The sequence below is a fragment of the Rattus rattus genome, chromosome 13, assembly GCF_011064425.1.
Source record: "Rattus rattus isolate New Zealand chromosome 13, Rrattus_CSIRO_v1, whole genome shotgun sequence".
Lineage (NCBI taxonomy): Eukaryota > Metazoa > Chordata > Mammalia > Rodentia > Muridae > Rattus > Rattus rattus.
Window position 1 is genome coordinate 28,140,117 of NC_046166.1, and position 6,246 is coordinate 28,146,362.

Sequence of the window (6,246 nt, forward strand, 5' to 3'; positions counted from 1 at the left end):
AGGTTAAGTGACTTGTACAAGATTAAAAGCTATTAAAGTGAGGGGGCCAGAATTTGAACATCTCTCCTCCGAGGCACTTAAACAGAATTCTCAGTTGGCAGATCTGGCTGAATCAAATTATCCAGTGAGGAGGAGGGCATAAAATTCTTCTCATCGGGTAAGGTGCCAAGTCTGTGAAGCTGTCCTTGATTCAAACATCAGGACTTGGCCAAGATAACACTCTCTTCTTCAGGCTTGGGAGATGGCTCAGTGGGTAAGAGCACTGACTGCTCGTCCAGAGGTCCTGAGTTCAATTCCCAGCAACCACATGGTGGCTCACAACCACCTGTAATAGGATCTAATGCCTTCTTCTGGTGTGTCTGAAGACAGCTATAGTGTACTCACATACATAAACTAAATAAATAATTCTTTAAAAAAAGATTCTCTTCCTTTCAAGCCTGTGATTTGAGCTCCAGCTGAGATTAAAAAGGAAGCTACGGGGGTAGTGATGAGGATGAAGACTGAGGGACTGGAAAGGACTGGAAAGGCTTCGGGCTTCTGTGAGAGCCCCTAATCCCCCCAACCCTGCCCCCAGCACACTCCTACATGATCATGACCATGATCAGGATGTTGAAGTGCAGCTCTCCACAGTTGACCTGACCCGGGTGCAGGTGGAGAGGAGACTGAGTTTTCTTTAGCGTCAGGTGACTGCAAGCCGAGGGAACCCTGCTCTAGTATGAGCAACCCAGGTTGAACTCGCTCCTTTTCCTTTATTACCCCCTTGGTGGGAGGAAGTCACAAGGGCAAAGGGGCCGATGGATGTGGAAGGACTGGGAAGTGAGTGTGAATGGGGTCTGGGAGGTAAAGTTCCCAGAGAATCATAGAAATATTATTTTGGGAAAAAAATTATCTGTCTGATAAGCTGCTTCGTGGAATGGGTGCCCGTGTTTAGGACGACTGTCGGTAAATAGGAGGATGGTTTCTGCCGACTCACTTGTGTGACGCCAAGCTTTATGGGAATACAGACGGACTTCTCTGAATCATAAAAAGAACAACAGACAGTATCTAATGTTATAAAGAGATGCCGTCCAAATATCCTAAGAGATGACTTCCGAAACATTTTAACTCAGCGGTCCTGGAGCCCGAGCGTGTTTTAAGTGTTCAAGTCTATTTTAGGGAAGAACGTTAAGTACTGTTTTCCTGGCTGGGCGCTCAGGCTGGGGCTGAAGGTTATCAGGAAATCAGAGGCTCCTCCGTCTTCTTGGTGACTGCTGCTGGTCTCCTGCACTTTCTTCTCCCTTTCGCTACCTTCAGCCCTCCTTCTAGCCTTAGGGAACATTGATATTCTTATTGGAGTATTTGCCTTTTAAAAAGTCAATTCTAACCATAAAAATCGAAGAAAGACACAATTCGCAACCTGTCTTTTGTCTTCTCGGGCCTTCAGCAAAGCGTTTTAAAAAGAAAGGTTAGGAAGCATGGCGTGGTAAGACCCCTGTGTTTTTCCTCTGTTGGCTGAGATCTGAATAAGGTTTATGTCTTATCAAAAGTCCAGGTCTTGCCATCCTATCGTTCAGAGCGATGGCACCCGGAGCTGGCCTCCACCTTTATGAGATAATTCAGATGGAGTTATGCTGTCTAATGAGATTTTTGGACCTCAGTTGCATTTTCTAGTTCTTGGTTCTTTGTGGTATTTTCTTAACTCTATTCCCATTGGCTATTGCCCGATAGGCCTTGTGTCCAAGCCAGAGCCAGTTTAACTATAGGGAATTCACCTATATTTAAATTTCAGGTGAACAAAACACGTGCTGTTTTCAGTTTAAGTACGTTTCAATACCTCACGGCAATGCTGTATTAAGCAGTACTCACTTCGTATCTGACATTCAAACAGAGCAGGGTGAACTGGACTTGCGTTTGGTAAATCTGACTACCCTGCATTCCTGTTTCCTTATCAACCATCACCCGGAACTTAGCGATTAAGGGCAAATCTCTGGAAACCCTGCAGGCTTCTCTGTGCTTAGTTTCTCTGCTGTGAAATGGGGACTGTCATGGGATCCACCCACATCTTAAGCCCATTGACAGGATTATCATAAATGGATGCACAGAAGCTCTAAGTAATTGCGGTAGACAATTCAGGCCCTACAACAATTTACCCAGACTAGGGTGATTTATAAACAACACAAATTTAGCTTTTGCAGTTCTGGAATGTGATACCTCTTCACCTGGTTGTCGAGGGTCTGCCCATGGGTGAGTGGCACCTTCCAGCAACCTCTTCCCGTGGTTGAAATGGCAAAAGAGCAAAGGGGAGCAGGGCGCCCCCTTCAGCTTCTTTTGTAAGAGCAGTGACCCCTTTCCTAAGAGCAAAGGGCTCATGACATAATCAGTTCCTGATTTCCTCTTACAACCCGTTGAGAAACTTTAACTAGAAATGTTTAGGGTCAGAGGAGTTGAATATTTGGACTCACCTGCTGAATTTTGGAATTTTTGCATGTATGTTATGAAATATCTGGAAAGGGGCTGGCCTCTATCTTGAGGTGAGATTCATGCATGTAATGTTAAGCATTATGGCCCCTATAGGTGAAACATTATGGTGTGTATATCTCAGACCTACATACACACAAAACATAATACTTTCAGTGCCCTTACATTTGGATTGTGCATGCTAATATGAGGTGACATGTGGAATCTTCCACTCGTAACATGATGTTGACACTCAAAATATCATTTGGGAGCATGGGGGATGGGCCTAGGTTATGGGATTCTAAACGTGTGCTGTTGTGTCAGCCTTTAGCGTGTGAATTCTGGAGAGACACACACCGTCAAACCACAGCAGTAATTGAATACATTTCCTGCAAATGTTAGCTATTAATATTGCTTATATTGCTGCCCTTCTTACTTAAATTTGGACAGAATAGTGGTTTGTATGGTGTCAGAACATTTTCTTTCATCTGTCTACTTTCAAAAGCCTAGAGGTGTGAAGAGATGATACTTTGTCCTATAATTGCTGAAAGGTCCCTAGAGATAGAGCTAGTGGGAGGGAAAAAAGGAGAGAGGGAGAGAGATTCGTAGATTTCTCTTCGATGTTTGCACTGTGTGCACTTGTGGTTGAGCTTACAAATTTATTCAAAGTCCAGGCAGAGCAAGTGAATTGGCGTGGTCAAACCATTCCGTTATATTAAGGAGTCAGACCTACTTCTGGGGTGGTAGACGCGAGGGCTCATGAGTCTGGGCTTACAGAACCTTTGTTGTCTATAATACTGGGCTGGGTTACATGCAAATGTCCCCAATCACTCTCGAGCTTTAGAAATGTCACTGCCCAAAGGTAGTAGGATAAAAAGAGGGTGCACCCTCATGGGCTGTGAGTATAACAACAGCACCCCAGAGACTCCTTCACAGTGGGAATTCCCAAGAGGTTCATTACCCCCAGGGAAGGTCGTGAGTGCCGGAGAGAGTCATTATTCACTTCAAGGTCCTAGGTCTATCTGAGGGGCAGGTGAGAATAAACTCAAGGCCCAACAATTTTATTATCTATTAACAGCTGAGACATTGAAGGTCCATGGCCACTGACATCTGTAGCTACTGAGTGCTGTGTGCCTGCAATATTGATGAGGCTTATATCTGTCATCAATTTCTTGACTGGGAAAATCATCAGGAGCGAGAAATAGAGCTGGTATGTTCCAGTGGAGGCTCAGAGAAGGGAAAAACAGCCCAGACCCCACTCTTGGTCTAGGTGGGAACCTGGAGGAAGACAAGAATGACATCCAGATTTAAGTATCTGTATGTGTGTGTGTGTGTGTGTGTGTGTGTGTGTGTGTGTGTGTGTGTGTGTGTGTGTGTGAAGACTGGTGCATCAAGGTTAGGCCTAGAAGATACAGGAACTGGAGTGACACCTGTATCTAATGCAATGACCGGTTTATAGACAAGGACACAACCCAAAAGGAGTCTGGTGAATCCCCATAGGCTCTGTGACTGAACGTAGAACCTTCTTCCCTTAACTATTGTTAGTTTTGTGGGAACACTGTGCCTTTGTTTTCACAAGTGCTGAGCTGAGAGTGAGAGAGAGCAAGAAAGCAAGAGCGAGTGAGCGAGAGAGAGAGAGAGAGAGAGAGAGAGAGAGAGAGAGAGAGAGAGAGAGAGACTGATCTAGAGGAAAGAGTCCAATGTAACATTAGAAAGCGGGGAAGACGTTGGGCTTATACTTCAAATACTATGGTGTCTAAAGAGTCAGAATGGTTTTGAAAATTAGATTAACCCTTCCATAACCCATGCCTGAGTTAGGAGATGGTACAGCACAGAGGGTTTCGGTGATCTCCAGACAAGATGGAGAAGCATATGGAGCCATTTCATCTGTGCAGTGTCTATAAATCGGTTGGAAGGGAAGAACAATCACATTCTCATGAGAGGGGGTGAGTCACAGCTATTGGTGACCAACTGCTACGTGGTGTTTTGGAAGATAATTTACAGCCATCTTTCTACTTCTCTCACGACCCAGCTTCTATGAGTCACTCCAGCACAGCACAGAAAACTGCTATGAGTCATTCGGAGGGCATATGTGGTCCCCGAGGAGATAAGAAGTTTAAGTGTACAGCTTTTCTATTTAACAGAAGATGGAATACCAGGAGCCGTAGGATAAACTTGTCACATTTTTTTCCCTAGAATTGCTACTGTGTGGCTTTTATACCAGGCATATGATAGAAATAATAACAGAAAAATAGCTTCTATTGAATGCAGTGGTTATGCAAGATTTTTTTCTTTTTCAGTCAATTTTTATATGTCTACCTCTTTTTTCTCTTTCATCTTCTAGGCCCTAGAATCTAGGGCCAGATGTCTATTTGTAACGTAAGCTTTTGGTGTTATTTTATTAGTTGCTGGGCGTGCTCTGTTGTGTGCTCTGTGTATTAAAAAGGTGAGACATAGCTGTTTTCTGAAAGGGCACACAATCAGTTACCCAGATTCCCCGCACTCGTGGGTGCGGCAGAACCCACGCCGTGGGACAGGTGTCTGTGATGGTTGGTGGTAAGGCTCTGTGTGACGTGTGACGTATCTAGAATCACAAAGGAGGGAAGTCTCGGTGATGGACTTACATTAGGTTGCCTGTGGACATTTCTGTGGGGTTTAACTGTTGTGGGGACCCAGCTGCTGCAGGTGGCGCTGTTCCTCGGGAAGAAGATTCTCCATGGTAGAAGAGGGGACAAAATAGGGCTTGGGGAGTGGCTCAGTGGACAAGTAGACGGCTGCTCTAATAGAGGACTAGTGTTCAATGTCTATCAATACAAGGTATCTCACAGTCCTCTACCACTCCAGTTTTAGGCATCCCACAGCCTCTTAGGGTACACATATATACATGAATGCAAACCACTCACACACATAAAGCAAACATAAATCTTTTTAAAAAGTACTTCTGCTTGCAGAGGACTCAGGTTCCTAGTATCCATGGGGAGGCTCCTGATCCCCTATAGCCAGTACCAGGAAATCAGTCTTCTCAGGGCACCAGGCAGGAGCATGGTACACACACACACACACACACACACACACACACACACACACAAACACTAACATATATACACAGCAAATAATTCTTTTTAAAGAGTGGAGAGAGTGACCCAATGCTTTGTTTGCCCTAAGTCGTTGTCCTCTGCTCCTGGCTGTAGATGCAGAGTGACCAGCTCTCTCAAGCTCCTGCATCTATGACCTCCCTGCTGTGATGGACTGTAACCTGCCATCATAGCGACAGGGAACGAAACTCTGCACTGGGATTGTTAGTTTACAGGGAAAGAGCAGGCTTGTGTAGCAATGGCCATTTGCATGTTGGTGAGACAGAGAGGCAGGGGCCTCCCCAACCAGGAAGCTCAGCTTGGAAGGTCCCTGGAGGGACAATGATTCCGACTCCATGTTGAAATCCAAAGAACCTTGAGTGTGGAGTCAGGGGAGGAGTCCGGCAGCCTCAAGAGAGACACTTGCTCGAAAGAAGGCAGGCAGGACTGGTGCTGAGTCCCTTGGACTTTGTGTCTGCTTAAGAATGGAGTTTTAGTAATGAGTTAGCATTTCAGTATAGCTACTGTGATGTTAGATAGACACTATTATGAGCTATAAAGTAAATGAGTTCTACAATTAAGTTATTACACACACCTAGGGGACATTCTGAATAACTATAGGGTCCAGAAAGTAAAGTAAATATATAAGATGAAATCCAGTATTAGTGCTTCTAAAATCTTTGAAAGTTAAACTTTTTTTTAAAAAAAAAACCATTTATTTATTTTATGTATATCA